This window comes from Anser anser (genome assembly GCF_964211835.1).
Source record: "Anser anser genome assembly, chromosome: 1".
Lineage (NCBI taxonomy): Eukaryota > Metazoa > Chordata > Aves > Anseriformes > Anatidae > Anser > Anser anser.
The window spans coordinates 192,896,240-192,916,740 of NC_139720.1; the positions used below are offsets into that span (position 1 = coordinate 192,896,240).

General features: G+C 42.5%; 1 long non-coding RNA gene across 2 annotated transcripts in view; it reads right to left on the reverse strand.

Annotated features, from left to right (window-relative positions):
* The window catches only part of LOC310883893, a 133,988-nt gene that overhangs the window by 67,771 nt on the left and 45,716 nt on the right, over positions 1-20,501 (reverse strand). For both annotated transcript variants that reach the window (XR_014573916.1, XR_014573917.1), the window contains exons 2-4: positions 7,434-7,642; positions 5,520-5,595; positions 692-879 (exon numbers count right to left, since the gene is read on the reverse strand). This is a non-coding gene — a long non-coding RNA (uncharacterized lncRNA). The remainder of the gene's footprint in view (positions 1-691; positions 880-5,519; positions 5,596-7,433; positions 7,643-20,501) is intronic.

Below are 20,501 nucleotides of genomic sequence, written 5' to 3' on the forward strand. Positions count from 1 at the left end.
AGAACTGAACGAGAGCAAAGTTTTTTGTCATCCTCAATGGCAGGAACACAAAGTTCAAATGTGTAACTACACTACTTAAGAACTGACATACTGATTCAGACCACAGGTCAATCTAGCCCATTGTCCTGTCTCTAGCAACAGATTTACAGGGAAAAGTATGAGAACAAGGTAAGCATGGACTAACACTTCAAACTGTCTAGACCTCAGCAACCTGAAGCTGGAGTTTCCTTGGCTGGAAACATATCTATCTATTTAATGGCTCTTGGTAGATCTTTTTCTTCCATGTATATGCTCAATTGTGTTTGAATCCATGTAAACCTTTAACAACTACAATATTTTTCAGCAAGGGGTTCCACAGCTTTAACTGTTTTTCTCAATGACACCATCTCCTTCTGTCTGCTTTGAAACTGCCACTACTAATTTCATTTAATGATTTTGTTATACTGTAAAATAAAGCAAAGAGCTGTTACCTACCTATAGTATCTGTTTTGCTCTATCATATGCCTCATCCTCTGGTTTATATTTTCAACACCAACCAACAGGTTAGTATCCTCATTACTAAAAGATCCACAAGCAATTGCAGCAGAAAAGTTTATTCCAGTTAGTTCAGAAAATCTCAGAAAGAGAATATTGAATATGAAGATTAAATCTGACTCTATGCAATTTAACATAATTGAAGGAGAGACAGTACCTCTTACTGTCTTCCTAAAGGGCTCGATTCCCACTGAACTCAGCACCTTTCAAGACCAAGCTTTGAGATGAGAGGTGTCTTCCACACCAGGTTCCACCAGGCCCAACATCTACTCAGGTCCAGCTCAGTCTGATCACAGGCTCCAGGTCCTGGTCCCAGCAGACAGCAACCGTCAGGGGTTTTCTGGTCTGCAGGGAAAAAGTTTTCCCATATTTTTGCTGTATGGATAGTCAGGCACCAAGGCATATTAAAGATACCTGCATGAGTGGCATATTAGATACCCTCTTGTGTCTTCTGATTTACAATGAAAATAAGTAAATGAAAAAAATCTTAATGGAAAAATACTTCTGTTATCTGAAAATAATATTACACAAGTTTCTCTTTTTGGAATTTATCCATTCATTTTCTTCATAAACATTTACTAAGGAGAAAACTATTTTATGAACATATGGCACTTGTCTCTGTTTTGGATGTAAAAACGTCTGGTATTTTGCTGACTTCATTTCATTGTGAGTCACTATGTAGCTTTGTATAAACACCAGGGTATTTTCATCAATTAGAAATAACTGAGATTTTCAACATAACATTCCCATATTTACTTGTGCTTGAATAGTTCTGCTAATGTCCTAGACAATACACATATAGACATAGAAACTGCACATGTAGGATCCCATCCCTAAGAAATTCCAGTCAAAGAAATAATGCCTGAGGAGCCATGACTCTGTCCTAAAACCCCACTATATCCATTAGGAAAAATCCTACATATTTTCTCTGTAACTGGGTGTTTTTTATCATTTAGAGTTACTGTCATGAGGAAAAAGAAATAGCCTTTGAAAATCTCATTCTAATGGAACAAACCACTTTTATCAAATGAGTGGGCAGTTTCTTAAGATAATAAGAGCATATACAGAATCTCATCTGATTGTTTGAGAAAACTCCTTCACTGTAACACGTTCCTGCATGTTGTTGGCTAACAGGATACCCAGAGTTAGAAAACTAATTGCCCTATCAGTAGTACAAGAATGAGACTGATTCTGTCCCGGTTCCGGAGCACTGCAGAGGAGAGAGGACACCAGAAATACTGCCCACCCCAGGAAGCTTGTAAACACTCACTTTAGTAATGATTCAAATCACAGGTACAATGGAGAACCTAGACAGCGATCCAAGTCGCTGCAGTGGCATCTCTAGAAGTGGTGAAGACATAATCATGTGTGGTGAGACATGTGGAGTCTCCTTCTCTGGAGATACTCAAGGCCCGTCAGGATGCCTACCTGGGTAACCTCCTCCAGGGAACCTGCTTTGGCAGGGGTTTGGACCTGATGATCTCTCAAGGTCCCTTCCAACCCCTACAGTTCTGTGATTCTGTGATCAGAGAGAGGTTAGAAATGGGAAGTGCTTATCATATTCCTGAGGGCGCTTCCATGGGAGACAGATGTGGGTTCAAATCCTTTAGGAGAAAAAAGTGTCTATAGACCAAGTACCTGGATAACTGCTCCAGCCATTGGGCTAGAAGGTAAAATAGAGATAAGAGCTGTGTGAAGTAAGCCTGCCTCGTGGCTGAAATCACACTTTCTGGTCAATTTACTTCACAAGGCAAAACGGAAGCATCTCCTCTGACCCCGCAGAAGTGGAAACGGCTGCAAGCCCTGCTGTTTGTCCTCCCACAAGGTGACACTAGATGGCAGCAATTAAAGTGGCAGCAGGAACTTCAGATCTCCCTGGCCCCAGGAGGCGATCTGGCAACCAGCCGGCGTGGTATCGGTGGCCCCACCTGATAGTCACTGCTTCTCTGGCTACCTTGGTGCTATGGAGTGTGCCACAGGGCTCAGGCGGCTTGTATGCTATGCCTTCCATGCAGGCATGGAAGCAGAAGCACCTGTCCTGTGACTGTTGCATTAATTCAAGCTTTTTTTCTAAACTGACCCATATCTGGTAGGTCTGCTTCGCATCTGATGCCTCTTTGCCTTCATCAAAATGACTCCTTTTCCCAAACGAGTAAGATAGATGCTACTAACCATTCTGCTGTTCTGATTGCTACTTTGGAGATGAGAAGGTTAGCTTTTGCACAGCACTATATAAATACTAACCATAATGACCTTGGTAATAGCAATTCCAGAATCAACCAGCACAGTAATAGATTGATAATGTCATAACAGCTATTCAGGCGCTTTGTTTTACAGCCTCCCACTTCTAAAGGAAGCTGCTGGAGGAAAAATCTGACTCTCCAAAAAATGAGCAGCATTAATATAGGATATTTACCTCTTGTTCTAATATGATGAGACTTCACTGCCAGCAAAATCACAGACTATTCAAAGTTTAACAAAGATATATAAAAAGACAATGAGCAGCAACTAACATTAGTATTTCCTTTGGAATATTTGCGTGCTTCATTTCCTCTGCACACCAGTTTGGTTCAATAGCTCTGCCACAGTTCAAGCTGTCCCACTGCTCTGTTATAACTGTCTTTCCCAAGGGGGTTATTGCCAAGTTCTGAAAATGTGCTTGGGGGTTCAATCTGAATTTCAGGCTTTCAGCTTGGAGGGAAAAAAAAAAAAAAAAAAAAGGTATCCATTGCACATTAACTCAGATCCTGACTTTGAGCTAGTGAAGATGAAATCCAGTGCTTAGTCACTCATAAGAACTATAGTCATTTTACTCAGGACATCAAGACTCAATTGCTCATTACAACTTCTGGTGCTGCAATGTGGGATAGTCACCTAAAGATAAGTGCCTTATAAGACAGCCAGACCAGTGACATCTTTGGTTGAGCAATTCTGGCAGCGGCCACGCTATCTGTCTGCCAAGGCACAGGGAAGTAGAAGGGAGGGGCAGGGACATGAATTGTCACTGTGCATAAACATACAAGAGGTGAGAGCAGGGGCAGGTGACCAAGGAGGAATAGACACACTGCTGAAGCATGCAGGGATGGGTTTTGGGAAGCCAAAGCCCACCAGGAGTTAAATCTGGGAAGGGACATGAAGGGCAACAATAAAGTCTTCTACAGGCATATAAGCATAAAAAGGAAGACTAGGAAAAATGTGGGCAGGTGCTGAATGGAGCAGGAGACCTGGAGACAAAGGACACAAAAAAGGCCAAAGTTCTCAATGACTTTTTCACCTTGGTATTTACTGGTAGGAGCAGGCTTCAGTAATCCCAGGCCCTGACACCAGAGGAAAAGTCTGGAGCAAAGACTTACCCTCAGTCAAGAAGGCTCAGGTTAAGTAACACGTAAGCAAAATGGATATAAACAAGCCCATGGGACTTCAAAGGATGCAGACACAAGTGCAGGGGGAGTTGGCTAATGTCATTGCAAAGCCAATCTCAATTATCTTTGAAAGGTCATAGCAATCACGAGAAACTCCTGACAGCTGGAAGACAGCAAACGTCACTCTTGCCTTCAAGAAGAGCAAGAGGGAGGATCTATGAAACTCCTTCTGGAAACCTTTTATAACCAAGAAGGACAACAAGATGACTGGAAATAGCCAGCATGGATGTATGAAGGGAAAACAATGCCTGAACAACCTGGTGGCTCTGTATGATGAAATGACTGGCTTGGTGGAAAAGAGGAGAGCAGTAGACGTTGTTTATCTTGATTTTAGCAAAGGTTTCAACACTGTCTCCTGTAACATGCTTACTGGTATACTGAAATACGGGCTAGGTAAGTGGACAGTGAGATGAATGGAAAACTGGCTGAACTGCCATGCTCAAAGGGCTGTGATCAGAGGCATGAAGTTCAGATGAAGGCTAGTCACTAGCAGACTACCTCAGGCGTTGGTACTGGGGCCGTTTACTGTTTAGCATCATTAATGACTTAGATTACAAAACAGAGTGCATCCTCAGCAAGTTTACACATGATACACTGGGAGGTGAGGCTAATAACTATCTGATACAGATGGGTGTGCTGCCATCCAGAGGGACCTTGGCAAGGTGGAGAAATGGGCCAACAGGAGTCTCGTGACATTTAATAGAGGGAAATACTAAGTCTTGCACTTGGGAGGGAATAATCCCAGGCACCAGGACAGGCTGGTGGCTGGCTAGCTGGAAAGCAGCTTTGCTGAAAAAGACCTGGGGGTCATGATGGACAACAAGTTTAACATGAGCCAAGAACATTTATTCCCCATACTGCTTGTGTTACTGTATAGGCACTTAAGAGAGGCACCGCAGCATGTTGTGGTCCTAGAAAGTGTTTGAGGGAATTGCTCCATAATGGTGCCTTGTAGGCATTTCCTTGCTAATCTGCAAGTGTGACCTATTTTGTTGATTTTTGTGACCCTTCCCTATCACATCACCCCATGCATTTTGTTCAGCAGCCTTGTGTGTCATTCCTACACAGGGCTGCTGGTTACCCTCTACCTCCTCCCTTCTTTCTAGTTTAAAGCTCTCCTTATGAGGTCAGCCATCCTATCGGCAAAAATGTCTGCCCTGATTAATGAGGTGCATCCCAACTCTCCCAACCAGATGCTAATCCTCAGATAGGGTCTCTTGATCATAAAACAGAGTCCCATAGTCACATAATGTGCCCTGTACCCTTACAGAACAGAAAGCCAATGTCACCCTGGGCTACATTACAAAAAACGTTGCCATCATGCTGAGGGAGGTGACCCTTTCCCTCCTTTCAGCACTGGCAGGACACATCCAGGATACCGTGTCTAGGTCTGGGCTCCCCAGCACAAGGAGACATGGACTTTCTGGAGTGACTCCAGCAAAGGGCTACAAAGATGGTTAAAGCACAAGAGCATCTGCCACTCAAGGAAAGAATGGAGGAACTGGGGCTATTTAACATAGAGAAGAGGAGGCTCAGGAGCATCTTTTTGATGTGTATAAATACCTGATGGGGAAGAAGGTGGATCCAGGCTCTTTCCGGTGATATCCAGTGAAAAGACAGGAGGGGCAATGGACACAAACTGAAATACAGAAAATTCCAGGCAAACATGAGAAAAAAAAGTCTTTTTACTGTAAGAGTGGTCAAACACTTACTTGCTCAGAGCAATTGCCCACTTCTGGAGAAATGCCCACTTCTGGAGAAATGAAAACCCAACTGGACACAGACCTGGGCAGTCTACTCTAGATGACCCTGCTCTGAGCAGAGGCATTGGACTGAATGTTTTCCGGAGGTCCCATCCAACTTTAACCATTATACAATTGTGATTCTGTTTCCATCTTAGCCCTCAGATGTCCTTCATTGCCTTCTCTGCAGAGACTTCCCAACCTCGGCCAGGGCTAAAGCTAGGCCTACCATGCTGTGTACAATAAGTACACATTGTTGTCTGCACCTTACTGTGCATGCCTGAGCTGTTCAAGTATGATCATTGCACCAAATCGAGAAGATGCAACAAGAAGTCTGTGCAGAAATATCATTTTTCAACAGTAGCAGGAAATGAAAAATCATCTTCAAAGTCCAGGGACAAAGCATCTTTTCTGGCAGCTCTCTATGGAGCTGGCTTTGGCTCACAGTCTCATTTCCTCAGCAGTACAAGACTGTGGGATCAAGAAAATAACAGGAAAAGATTAGCAAGCACCTTCTGGTGTCGTGTCTGTAAGATATCTGGTGCCCTGCTGGAGCTATACATATATGATTTTTTAAAGTGGTTCTGAGGAAACAATTACTCAAAACTTACTAAAATGGTAGGAAATTGAGATTTGTCTGAATTTGGTGCTCCCTGTCAGTAAAACACCTTTCAGGGTGAATAAACATTTGCTAAACTGACAGAACCTATGGTCAAAACTAATTATCACCTGCAGTGTGAAGTTAATGGCAGTGAACATCTTGGTCGTGTTACTGTGACAGTTGAGGCTGACAGAACCTGATTGCACTAACTGACACACTTTCATCAGGAATACTGTGATATTTGATGTCTTTCCTTAAAGCTACTGCAGATCCTAAAATACTATAAATGCTGCAAATGCATGAAAATCTATGTGAAATTATCCAAACATTGCAACTACTGGCAGAGGCCTGAAAATATGAGCTGTGGAAGCTCAAAAATCCAAATGGCAACAATAGTCTGGTTTATTGATGACTGCAGAGAGCCTGATTCATAACATTTGAACACATGGGACCAGCAGAATTCTGTACAGTTTCTCCTCTTTTTCCTTTAAACTAAGAAATCATCAATTGTTGCTGTTGCGGAGCCCAGTCATCTGTGTAAGGCCACTTTTTGTCTTCTCTGTTGGAGAGTCAGGTGTTACTGCAGACAAAAGTGAAATTTTATATTCTCCATGAAATGAGGGGACAAAGGTGTCTAAAAAACTCTTCTTAACATAGCTCCAAGTCATTTCTTCCTTAAATCGTATCTTATTGTCATACATTGTATAGCTTTATAAACCTATTATCATTTTTGCTGATAAATACCCCATAGGATTTAGTAGCAGCTTCAGTGGCTCCGTGTGTTACAACTCAGAATATTTTCAGCTTGTTGTCAACTCTGAACTTTTTACTCATGATACCATGTTCAACTTGTTAAGGTTTTAATAAATATCACCCTGTGCTAAAAGTATTTTTACTTTTCAGATGGCATTTTTAAAAAAGTTTTGGATGGAGCTCTTAAATAGCATATGCTCATTCCATTTTTTCCCCTTTCACAAGAAAAAAAAAGTATCCTATTGAAATGTTTTGAGAATACTTTTGACTGTCGATGCACTGTGAACAACAGGAGACCTTGCTGACCCCACCAGAGATTAATGGGTCGGAATCTGTGTCGTTCTGCGGAATGGAAGACGTCAACACTAAAAGCTCCCTTACCCCACAGATTGCTGGTCCCAGTCCTGTTGTTTTTTCCAGTTTTCAGAAAAATCCTTGGCAAGAACTGTCATTTTTCCAGTCATCAAATTTCCAAGAATCTTTTCTTCACATCTCTCTCTTTTTCTTTTGATGGACTCTCTCATCATAGTAAATGCAGACCTCTTGCAGGAATGTGGGCCAGACATGTGTGTAAGCCAAACGGCTTATGCCTGGAACAACAGCAAATGAACAATGAAATCCAGCAACAAGAAAGAAAGGAAAGGAAAGGAAAGGAAAGGAAAGGAAAGGAAAGGAAAGGAAAGGAAAGGAAAGGAAAGGAAAGGAAAGGAAAGGAAAGGAAAGGAAAGGAAAGGAAAGGAAAGGAAAGGAAAGGAAAGGAAAGGAAAGGAAAGGAAAGGAAAGGAAAGGAAAGGAAAGGAAAGGAAAGGAAAGGAAAGGAAAGGAAAGGAAAGGAAAGGAAAGGAAAGGAAAGGAAAGGAAAGGAAAGGAAAGGAAAGGAAAGGAAAGGAAAGGAAAGGAAAGGAAAGGAAAGGAAAGGAAAGGAAAGGAAAGGAAAGGGAAAAGAAAATCTACAAGTATTATTTTTTCCATGAATGTTTCTCATGTTTTAATTAATTTGACTCAACTGTGCAGTTAGCTCTGGCCCACTGGATGGCCATTTGATCATGTGGGGACACCACGTCCTGTCCCTTCTTATATACATTTGAAATTGATTTGTCAAAACTGGCAGCACTGCTGAAGTTTTTTCACCCTTTAACCTAAGATACAACAGGCAGAAGATTTTTTTTCTTTTTTTTCTCAGTTCAGATATATCAAAATAATAATAATAATAATAATAATAATAATAATAATAATAATAATAGCTTGCTTATTCTAATTGATCACCTGACTTTCTGTAAATCAGTGAGCATGTTGTTGCCCTCTGCTGACTGGCCCATACACACTGAAGTGGACCTATTAGTAAGTTCTTTCAAATGTATTGTTTCTGTTAAAATAGCAAATAGTTTTGATTTTTTGTCTTTTCTTCTGCAGGTGTGAGGCCCTGATTTATAAAATTAGACCCAAATTTTTGTTTTAAGGTATTGATCCAGCAAAATGCTTTAGTAAGTGTCTCATTTTAAATAGGTGCACTACAGAAACTTTTAAACTTGAACACAGATTTAAGTACATTAATGGTTAGATAGCTCATTTGGGGTGTACAGTTTTAAGCAAGTCATAAGCAATTGTAATTAAGCAATTACAATTCTGTAATTTGATTTTCAGATATTCTCATGGAGTTTGTCTTATATTATTCTTCTCATTTTTTTCTACTCCTCTGATGCTGTTCTGCCTCCAGTAAGTTAAGAAACAGAATGCTATCTGTTTTCTAGATATGGTTGTATCTTGCTGAACACATAAAAATTAAATTAAAAGAAAAAAAAAATGCCATTTTTCAGTGAATGAGAGTAACCCTAAGGAACAGCTTATTGATCCCTTATGTTCTAGCCCTCATATTTACATCTTAGTCCACACTACTAAAAATTAAGATTTCTTATATATGAAGAACGTGATAGTCAGGCAAACATAATATTTTTTTAAAAATGGAGGTTGGTCGGGGGGTGTGGATTACAGAATGGTCAGCATCACTGTAGTCCCTTGAAAGAATATGTAGCTAGTCCTTACAAAAGCCATTTTCAGGAAGCAGAAGGTGGTGACTGGGAACACCCAGCACTGATTTACCAAGAACAAACTGTACTGACCAATCCAATTGACCTGTACAGCAAGACACATGATTCCGTGGATAAATGGAGAGCAGCAAATGCCATTTACCTAAACTTTAGCAGAGATTTTGATATGGTTTCCGATATCACCCCCTGGAGCCAAACGGGGGAGACTTGAACCGTGGGCAGATTCCAAGATGAGTGGAAAACTTGCTGTACTACTGGGCTCAGAGGGCAAGAGTCAACACTTTTAAGCAGTCTGTTTACAAGCAGTGTTTCTCAGCAATTGATACCGGGGCTGATACTGTCTGTCATCATCAAAAATTTGGGCAGTGACATAGAGTGCAGCCTCAGCAGGCTGACACCACCTTGGGTGAAGCAGCCACTACAGTGGAGACCAGAGCTGCTTTGAGAGGGGGCTCAGCAGGCAGGATGTGGGCCAACAAGAACCTCACAACATCTGACAAAGGCAAAGTATTGTAGGTAGGAAGGACAAACCTGAAGCAGGTGTACAGGCTGGGGACACACTGGCAAGGCAACAGGTCCGTAAGAGAAGACTGGGCTTGTTCTGGACAACAAGTTAAATATGAGCAAGCAATGTACCCTTCAAAGACTAAGCATGTAAACCTTAGCCAGACCATAGACAGCAGATGAGGGAAGAGTTTACCCATTCTATTTGTCATTTGTGTGGTTCCACCTGTAGTATAGGGAGCAGCTGTGGACTCCCCAGTACAAGAGAGGCTTTAGGGAGCTGAGGCTACGCCTAGCACAAGTAACGGGGTTGGAGCATGCAATGTCTGATGAGACACCGAGGGAGGTGAGTTTCTCCAGCCTGGAGAAGACTGAGGAAGGGTCTACTTGTTGTCTTCTGCTACCTAGAATGAGGTTTTAAAAAATACAGAGTCACAGTCTTCTCAGAGGAACACAGGAAAGGATAAGAGGCAGCAGTCACAGGCTGCAGCAAGGAAAAATCTGACCGGATCTGATAAGGGTAACACTGGAACAGGGGCTCAGAGAGGTGGTGGCATCTCCACCCCTTCACGTATTCAAAATACATCTGGACAAGGCTCTGAGCAATAGGATCTAGCTTTAAGCTTTGAGCAGTTTTGCCTGGATGACCTCCAGGGTCCGTTGTGACCTCAGTTATCCTGTGTCAGTAGCTCTAAGAATACTTTAGGTCCTCTTTCGCATAGTGCACTACGGAGCAGCAGTAGTCACACCCAGGAGCCCAAAGACTATTAAAATACAGGACTTAACATCCCTCCTATCTATAGAAATGTATCTCAAGTGATATTTGAAAATACTTCCCCTTCTTTACACCTCTTGGGCAACAAACAAAATCTAGTTTAGCAGTACAACTGGGAAGTACTGGGAGTAAGAATTCCTCAGGGTGGGAGAAAGGAGTCTCACAAAGCCAGTGAAATGACCTTGTGCTCTTTCCTGACCTACTACAGAACAGGGTGTAAGTCTGGGGGACTGTGACCAGGGGGCCACAACACTGAATGAGCCATGGGCAGCCCTCTGAAGCCACCTTATGTCACACGACCCACAGCTGCAAGCAGGTGATTTGGGTCAACCCAGCCCCTTTCCACCATCACCATGCTTGTTCCTGACGCAATAAATAGAAAGGCTATTTTGTCGAGCCTGACTGTTTTTATTCAGGAACTTCTCGGAGGAAGCCTGAGTGCGTAAACAGGAAAGCAGCGGCTGTTTTTACTTCGCCCATCTATAGCCGGTACACGCGGGCTGACATCAGGTGAGGGCCAGCTGCACCGAGCGCACCCAACAATTTGCTCCCGAGGCGGCGGTGCCAGTGCCAGGGCAGGCACAGCCAGAGGGAAATGCAGACAGTCATACTGCCCCTCCACAACCACTGCCCCCCAGAACTCCTGCACCCTCTCCAGCCACCCTGGGGGCACCCAGAGGAGCACCCTTGCTCTTGAGATGTTTTCTCCTCCAAGGATGATGGTCTGTCAGTGCAGTTTGCTGCTGATGGGGGGGGGGGGGGGGGGGCCTCATCGTGAGCCCCCAGCACCCATCCCTGTGCTCATGTGATTTGGAGCGAGCTGGGAGCACCAGGTACCTATTCTTAGCCCTCACGGACTGGAATTGCAGTCTGCACAGCAGATCTCCCCGCAGAAACACTGGTGGGAAGGAAAAGCGGCACCACACTGTAATTTTGTCTCTGGTGATGGGGTTTTCTTTCTAAAACCTGAGTATCAATTCCATTCACCACTCCAGGTTACAAGAAATACACTTCGTCTGCAGCTATAACATCTCCTCTCCTGCCTATATGTCACTCTCTAGTAAAACGTGAACAGTTTTACAGTCGCTGCAGAGTAATTACATGACATATGTGTACAAAGCACGCTGGCTTATATGACCACCCAAGTGATTAATAAAACTGGTTGCCTGCTAGAAGTGATCTTTAACTAAAGGTTGAATAAAATTGGTCTGGAAACCTAGAGACCAATTTGAAGTGGTTTCTTAAATCACAGAGAGGCAAAGTCTGCAGGAGGCAGATTTTCATGCAGCGCTCATCGTTGATGTTTTCTTCCCTATGGTCTCAACACCTTTAAATAGAAACTCTTTCCAAATAGTATTGATGTTAATTTGTTTATTTGCTACCATAGAAAAAAAAACACAACCGCAACAACAGTGCTAAGGGAACAAGCATGAATAGTAGTGAAGAAGTGCCTTGGTTATGACTAATTTCTGTCTCTATTTTAAACGTAGTGAGCAAATTCTGCCATCAGTTACGGCAGTCTAAATTTGAGAAAGGTGAATTCTGCGGGAACTGAGGATGAAATTTAGCCCACGAGTTCAAATCACCACTTCAGAAAATAGGCAAACTTAGGTGTTAATTATATTAATTACTCCCAGCTTATTTTATACTTTCTTTCTAGTTAGTCGCATGTTGGCATGCATAAACTGAACGTAAAATTAATTTCCTCTCATGTTTTACAACTTGCTAATAGCTTGAAAGCCACAATGGTAGTGATCTTAATTTATATTGGAGAATACAAGGACCATGAGCTCTGCAAAAGAAAATGACAGGAGACATGGAAACAGCAAGCACTGCTCTGCAGTGGCAGTACCACCTTACACTTGATTTTGTTGTACAGATCAGGCTGTAGAGTCAGAGCCCTCAGACAGAAAGACTTGCCCCATGATTTTCTGGATCTTCAATTCACAATAAAGAAAACCACACTGAGACTTCTGGGGACACATCTGTTTTTTCTGCAAATATCCTATCAGTAAGGGGGCCTATTCATTTCCTACCCTGTCTTTAACCTGGAAAGGATGAAAAATAAGGAAACAATAAGTTTCTGGCTAGATTCTTTCCTCCTATTGACCAGCTGAGTCCATGTCATACTGAGTTAATGATCACCTTCCTTTTGTAAATTCCCCTTCTACTGTAACTCCAGGCAGGAGTCGTATACAATTCTGAAAGAGTCACTGGAAAGACTTCAGCATTTACTAACTTTATTTAAACTCACCAGGAACCATTGTAAAGACCTGTACAGAACTGACACAGGTCTTGGGTATTTGATCCAGGGTTTAATGTTACAACTTCCACAAAACACACAGTTTTGTTGTAGTTTCTTTCACAATGCAAAGTCAGAAATATCTGGGTGTTCAAGTGCAAATTGAATAGATGACAGCAGACATCGGCTGTTTTGGTTGAATTTGAATTTGTTGAATTTATACTACAGAAATAAAGAGCCTAAGACTACCACTCCTAGCAGTCTGAGCAGTGTAAATCAAGCATAAACCATACAAAATTAATGGAGTTACTTTGATGCAAGTGAGAGTAGAGCCAGACTCGGAGTCTCTTTCAGACAAAACAGCTGTGTTCTCCAAAGGACATGGCTCCGCCCTTTCATATGGACATCCACTGAGTCTCTGCTAGGTGCTTTTCAGAGCAACTGATATTTCAGTCAGGATAGAGTGTTTTAGTGTATTTCTCTTAGCCGTGTTCGTGTGCCAGAGTGCAGATAGAGAACGTAAATAAGGCCATGCCAAGCTGTGTCACAGCATCCTTTCCTGCATCCTTTTGCATCAACCTTTTAAGAAGTGCAGTTATTGAGCCTTTCCTCTTCCTAACACAAGCAGACCTACTGCTGTGTCCAAACTCATTTTCACCTCTTCCCAGACATCATAACACAACAAGATTTCAACAATCTCTGCCTCCCTCTCCCCTTGACCTCTGAAAGCCCAAGACAGGACACCCACCTGGCCTCTGAGCAGAATGTGGAGAAAATCTGCCTTGGTCCCCCCAGCACCGCTGCTTTGCAGCACGGGGCCAGCAGGTTTCCTTACCATCTGGTAACTCCAGAACCTACAGCATGTCAGTGCTTTGTTTCGCTAAGTATAGAAGGGAGGCAGAAATTGATATTTTACTATGAAAAGTCAATATTTCAATGTGAAGAGAAAAAACAGATCTTGCCTACTGCACGTTTATGAAAGCAATCGGTTTGTGTAGGAGATGTTGGGAGGCTGGGAGCTGAAGTCCCAGGCTAAGCTGGGGGACCCCAGGACAGAGCCTCTCACTGCCTCTGCCCATAAGGCTTGAGATGTTGCAAAGTCCTGCCGTGTCCAGCAAAACCAGCTCACATACATGGAAATAAGAACACAGAGGTGCACAGAAGGATGGACGATGAGCTCCTACATACACACTGGAATTTTGAGCAGCTCAGTTGTTGATTCATGCAAAAGCCAATGAATGTCACATGGCTTTTCTGTGTCTGGGAGTAAAAGAGTTGCTCGTGTGAAACAAAGAAAGATTTGGTAAAAAGCTAGGAGCTGCCCAGAGCATCCTGAGGTATCTGTTTTCAAAAAGCAATCACTTCTGAGATGCAGGGGGAAAATTAAAAATCTCCCTGGAGCTCCACTGCAGCTTTCAGTACTGTGCTTCATGGTACCCAGTATGAATAAATGTCAACTAAATAAGCCCATGTAAAGCATTTCTGAATAGCTAGCTTTTTCCTTTCCTTTTAGGCTTCCCTTTCAAGTCTTTTTTCTTTGATTTCTGAATGAAATTTCTGCCTTGCCTTTGTGGTCAACCATGCCAGCCATCTAAAGGTCTCTTGAGAAAGAGACTCTTCAAGAGTTAGTAATCATGTGTGAAGAATTTCAGTCATAAATACTTCAGGGATGTTGTCAAGAATAAGATGCAACAGAAATAGGCAAGTTAAAAAAAAAGCAGGAACACTCTAACAGAGCCAACTGCACTTCCTTCTGTCACACAGTCCTTCATGTATCCTTCAGCACAGGGCAATTCAGAGGATCACAGTAATTTCTTCTGCAAGAATAAGCTGCTGGGCGTATCCTCAAGAAACTCAAATCTTCCTATATTAATGGATGCAATGCTAAAATTTAGGTTTATCTGTATTTTAAGAAATGTGCAACCCATATTTCATGAAGTATCACCAGTACCAAGGGTAAGTATCAAAGAAATTTAAGAGACACCCTCTAGCTAGCAAACACCACTGGCTTAAGCCTACACCCGTAGTTTCTGAAACTACTAAATGCTTTCTCTGTCTTCAGTGGAAAGGCAACTCCGTCTGCACTGACAAGGTGACCACAACTTGCAGCAACAGTGTGCCCATGCGAGCAATAGGAAAACCATGTCTTCAGGCTGCCTTTGTTAGTAGCCTGGCACTCCGCATCTCACACACCAGTATGAATGCTGAATGTGTCCTTAAAACATCACTTCTCCTCTACCAAGCAGGCTGCATGACTCCGTGTTGCTGGCTATCACCCCACAGGGGCTGCAGCAGCAGGCCCGGCCTGGTGGAAACACAGCGCAGTCAAGCAGGAGGACCTCCGTGAGAGCTGTCAGCCTCACTGCCGTCCAGCGAAGTTCCAGCCAGAAGCCAAGAGCAGGGAGATGTTACATCTTGTTTAACACTTGTCACCTATGAGAGAGCACTTTTTAACTGCAGAGGATCCTCAGGAAAGAGAAGTCAGTCTCTAAGCTCCCCTAAGAAAGTCTTCAGTACTCCTTGCCATGGTGCAGGTGTCCTTTTCTGAACAGATATTACTTCCTTTCTGAACTTCGTTGGGTTTCTGTTTTGTGTTAGTTTACAGAAACTACTAAAGTATCCCTAAGGAATTTCTGAGTGGGGAGTTTATATGAAGTTCTCTTTGTAGCTGTGGTTTTGCTCTTCACTAACAGACGAGGCAGAGATTTTCTCCGTTTTTTTTCATTCTCCCTGAAGTCCTGGCTAAATAGAATACCTAAATAAAGAAGTCCAGTGCCCCCCTCCCCTGTCGTCCCCTCCCTTACACACACACAGACACTTTTTTTTTTTAATCTATTGTAGTGATAGAGCAGAAGTTCATCACCTGACAAAGCTTCAGTCGCTATATGATGATTGAAGTCAGGTGGGATAGAGACAGGACATTTACTGTTAAGGAACACTTGCAAACAAAAGTGGGTTTTGTACCAGGGTTTGGCTGTGGAAAAGCACATGGTCACTACCATGGGAATCGATGTCCAGAGGGCAGAGAGTTTTCCAACAGCCAGGGGGTTTCAAGTAAACTGAGATGCCCTTAAGCCTCTAAAGAAATAGCCATATTTAATGATCAGAATATCCTTGCAAGCCTGGGAGGCCAAATGAAAGTCAAAATCCAGGAGACACATTTACAACATCCAATAGATTTCCAGTGAATCCGGTTCATACATCATGATCTGAAGGCAGAGCAAAGCACTCAGCAACTACTGCTCTGCTCAAAGTAACAAATGACTTTTCTCAAGGTTTGGACAAGTAAATAGATGTTCTTATTACATGTTTATATGAATCATTTGAAATGATTTATTGGTTTGTTTTGTCATTAAAACTGCAGGCTGTGAGTATCATTCAACTTCTGTTGCATGTGTTAAATTTTATCAGTCACATGTACTTTAATTTGGCTCTATTAACGGCTCCAGCTTCTTGAGTTTGAAGAGACCATGGGGAATAATGCAAGGACCTATTTTAAGTCTCCAGCTATTTTCTATTTTGGCAAGAAATAACTGACAGTAAATAAATATCATGCCATCATTTAGATACACATAAATGGTTCTGGATGACCTTATGCAGGCCAACAAAACAGGAGGCAAAAAAATCAGCAACCAATATAAGGAATGTGCAAAGATGAGCATAATACCATTAAACTGCTAGCAAATGGAAGCTTAACTGTACCGAGATAATTTGAACACTTCTTCCTGTGTCTCCTTTTCAAGCTTGAGTCTGAAATGAGTTATTACTGCTGGATCTGAGTTATTACTGCTGGAAATGAGTTATTACTGCAGATCTAGGGTCTACTTCTTGAAAGAAAATATTTGTGATATTTTATTCACAATACAATATTTAGATCAATTCTATAGGTTTTGTGGGTTTTTATTTTCATATGCTTCTGTTTCTAACATATGAAGGATATCAGGATTTATGTGGAAATCTGGGTCTTTGTGCACCACAGTACACAATGGCAGCATTGTCTTATCTTTCTAGTCTAGAGCTGCACAGTGGCCCCATCTCCACCCTGATAGGAAAAAGCATCTGTCTGATAACTCTTTTGCCACTCATCTTCTGTGCTGCTTCATACAACCTTAAAAACAACCACAATATTTAAGTCCTCCAGCAGTGGCCTTTTCAGCTTGGAGAAGGCTCAGGGGTGATCTTATTGCAGCTTTTCAATACTTAAAGGTGGCTTATAAAAAAGGTGGAGAGCAACATTTCGCTCAGGCAGAAAATGACAGAAAAAGGGGGAATGGTTTTGAAATAAAACAGGGGAGATTTAGCTTAGATGTTAGGAGGAAATTCTTCACTGTGAGGGTGGTGAGGCACTGGAACAGGTTGCTAAGAGAAGCTGTGGATGCCCCATTCCTGGAGGTGTTCAAGACCAAATTGGGCAAGGTCCAGGGCAACCTGGTCTGGTGGGAGGTGTCCCTGCCCATGGCATGGGGGTTGGAACTGGGTGGTCTTTAATGTCCCCTTCAACCCAAGCTGTTCTATGGTTCTATGGTTCAGTGCCCAGGAGTAATTACCTAGGGAAAACGATAAGAAAAAAGAGTAAACTGCTAGCCCCCACAAATGTTTCTCCTGGATTTTGGGGCCACCACAACTTTAGAGACATTGACCTGCTGTCTCATCCCATCAGGAGGTGGCATTTGGTTCTTGTGTTATAAGAAATGCAAACAACCATTCCATATTCACCTTCTCCTGCCATTCAAGATTTTGTAGACAATCCCTACTTTCCTCACAACCAACAGGTCTTGTAATAGCAGTCTTTAAAATGCAGAGAGCAGTTTCCACCCCCCAAGCAAACACAGCATACGCCACCCCTTCATTCTTTCTCTCCAGCCCATTGGTCCCACAACACAACATTGGAACACAAAATTTTTGTGCCAACCCAGATGTGATAGGGGTGCCTTTCGGGGACCACTCTGTAAGCCACGCCACATCAGCAGAGCATTCTGTGAAAAAAACGTCCTATCCTCTACTGGAGACCCCAACCCCTATATGGTTAGACTCCAACCAAGCAACTGAGATGTGAAGTCCTGGTCTACATGAGCCGTAGTAGAGATCGGTGGGTGTGTACCATTCTGGCTGAAGATTTCACAGGGCTATCCATTTTTTTTCTGAGTAAACCAGCCTGTGGACATCACATTAACGTGCTGCTTTAATCTTTGAAAACCTACTTGTGAAATGGGACATTATTTCCCTTCAGTCCATTCAGCTCCCACTCCACACTTACTTCCACAGAAGTAAACTAGAAGTCTTACCTTATTGCAGGCCACTTTAATGACCCATTATTAGAGCAGTAACTGCTTTTAAGATACAGTCCTGTAAGAGTGGATGTAACAAAGGAGCTCATTAAATGGGGTGAATTTATTCTGTGGCGCAGATTCTCCTTCTCCCATTTTCCAGCTTGCCCTTATCACCACTGAGATTACATAAGTCCTTCCCCCACTAGGAACTGGGCTTGTTTTAGCTGATAGTGCTCCAGTTAATGTTATCTTTATCTCTAGAATTGCTAAAATTCCTTAGAAATCCTATGCAGGATGATACGAATTTATTTGGCCAAAACTTTTAGAATATTTGTTTGTTTTCTCTCAGACAAAAAATATTCAGTCCATTATGCTCTCTAGTACATCAGAGCTGAGCTCACCACCTCTGCTCCAGAAGACGTCAGGACCGGGAAGGGCTACCCACAGGGCAAACCACCTCCTCCCTGCCTGCGCTGGTGACCTGCCCAGTACAGCCATCACTGCTGTTGTTGATGGTGCCACACCATTCCCTTCCTGTGACACGACAAGCTCTAGAGATACCTGACCAAAGTAAGATCAGCTCAACAATTATGTGAGAATGTCCAATGGTAAATGCAGAGACATCTTATTCATTTATTCTTGTGGTCAGTTATCTCCCGCATCTTCTTTGAGCTATTTCTCTACCTAGAGGTACTTTACTGCATCCATAGCTATGCCATACCACAGGGAAATCAGAGTGTTTAGCAGCAGTCTTGACTGTCAAAGCAATTCAATACAAATCAAGAGTTAAAGCTGCTGTAGGTACAAATTGATATATTTCCATTAATTCCTTTGGATCTATGCCACTACTCTGGATTTCATCAGGATATCTAGTGGGAAAATTTTTCAGATGGGTTGTTTTTTTAATATTAAGACATGGCAAAATAGTCCAGCCGTAGATCTCCTGTGTGGAACAATCTCCATTGTGAAACACAGATCATCAGCTTACTTTTGCAAAAATAATAAAAGAGACTTTAAGTTCACTTACAGGTTACTTTATTTTGCTACTGAGGTTTTGGGTCATTGGGTTGTTTTTTGTTTGTGGGTGTTTTTTTTAGAAAGCTCATCATTCATACATATCCACACCTTTCAAAAATCACTCTGTTCTTCTTAAGGAACTTGCTTTCAAAATAAAGAACTCATCCACATGTCCTGGTGCTGGAGCTGCTGGAGTGGAAATCAGAGCTGCAGCCAGTACACTGCAAAGCTCTTTTCACTTAACAGACCACTTAGTTTACACAAATTGCATACTTGCTGGTTTCACCTGTCCAAATTGCAAAAACAAGCATGTACAAAAGAGTCAAAGTAAAATCTGAGCATGCATTCAGAAGATGAACGACACTGAAATCGAGCTTTTTGTGGCCGGAGAGCATTTACACTTGCATTCAGTGCAGAGTTATCACCGTGACAGCTTCCTTTTGTTACTGCTGTGCTTTGGCTTCTATTACAAACCACCGCAGAGCTGAGGACAAAGCAAAACTTCCACACTTCCCAAATTATTTCTGGAACATATGAAGGTCAGAAGGTGAAATTCTGCTCCACACCACACCCACCAGCCTGACATCAGGGGAACAGTTCTGCTGAGGGAGAGCAGCAGCAGGGCTTACTGAGAGATTTTAAGGGAAACTTTTCGATAGCCAGGTTACACCAATTCATCTAAGATGCTACAAGAGAGTAAACAAATAAATAAATACATAGAAATTTAAATTAAAAAATTCTGCTTCTACTTTGGGTAATAATTCCCAGGTCAGTAGTTATGGGTGTGACTGCTACAGAACTTTTTAATAATAATGTGTGTGTGTTTTCCCTACTGTCTCTATTTCCTATGTCTCTTTGTTCCCGTGAACCTACATCTTCCCAGTCTCAAAGGACCACATGTTCTTCCTCTTTAGCCTCCACCACCTTGTTTCAGATAATACTCTCCTGCTGTAACCATGGCTATCAAAGCAATGCCACAGCAGGCATGCAATCAGCATCCAGGGGAAGGTTGCTGCTCTGGATCCCCTGCTAATACTACACATGCACTTTCCTCAATCCCACTGAATATTTTTTGCATCTTTCTCCTCCACACTTTTCCCCAGACTCTGTCCATTCATATCTGTTGCAAAACAAAAAAACTTTCTGCAGTGCGGCAGGAAGAAAACTGAATCCATCACTAAATGCAAGCACTGGCTTTATTCCTTCTGCCACTGGACCCCATATGCGCTTTGCATTTCACACTCCCATGTAATGGAGGGTTCAGGTGTTTCTGATGTTGCTGCCAGGCACTAAAAGCAGAGTGATACAAATGTGAGCTAAAAAGGATCCTTCAATCCCTAACTGCAGTCGTGGATAAAGCTGGGAATTCTCTAGCACACGCTGAGCAGCTGCTGCTGTGAACAGGCTCCAGGGATGTACTTTCGTGCATTCCTGGCCTGACTTCGTGCCTCGTGCTAACTCAGTTTTCAACCACAGTCGTTCTTGCACTGACTCATTATTAGAGCACTGTGAAAATAAGATGTTTGGACAGAATTGAAACTTCCTCCTAGCTGTTGCTCTCATTTGCATAGTAGGCTACTATTCTGTATAATG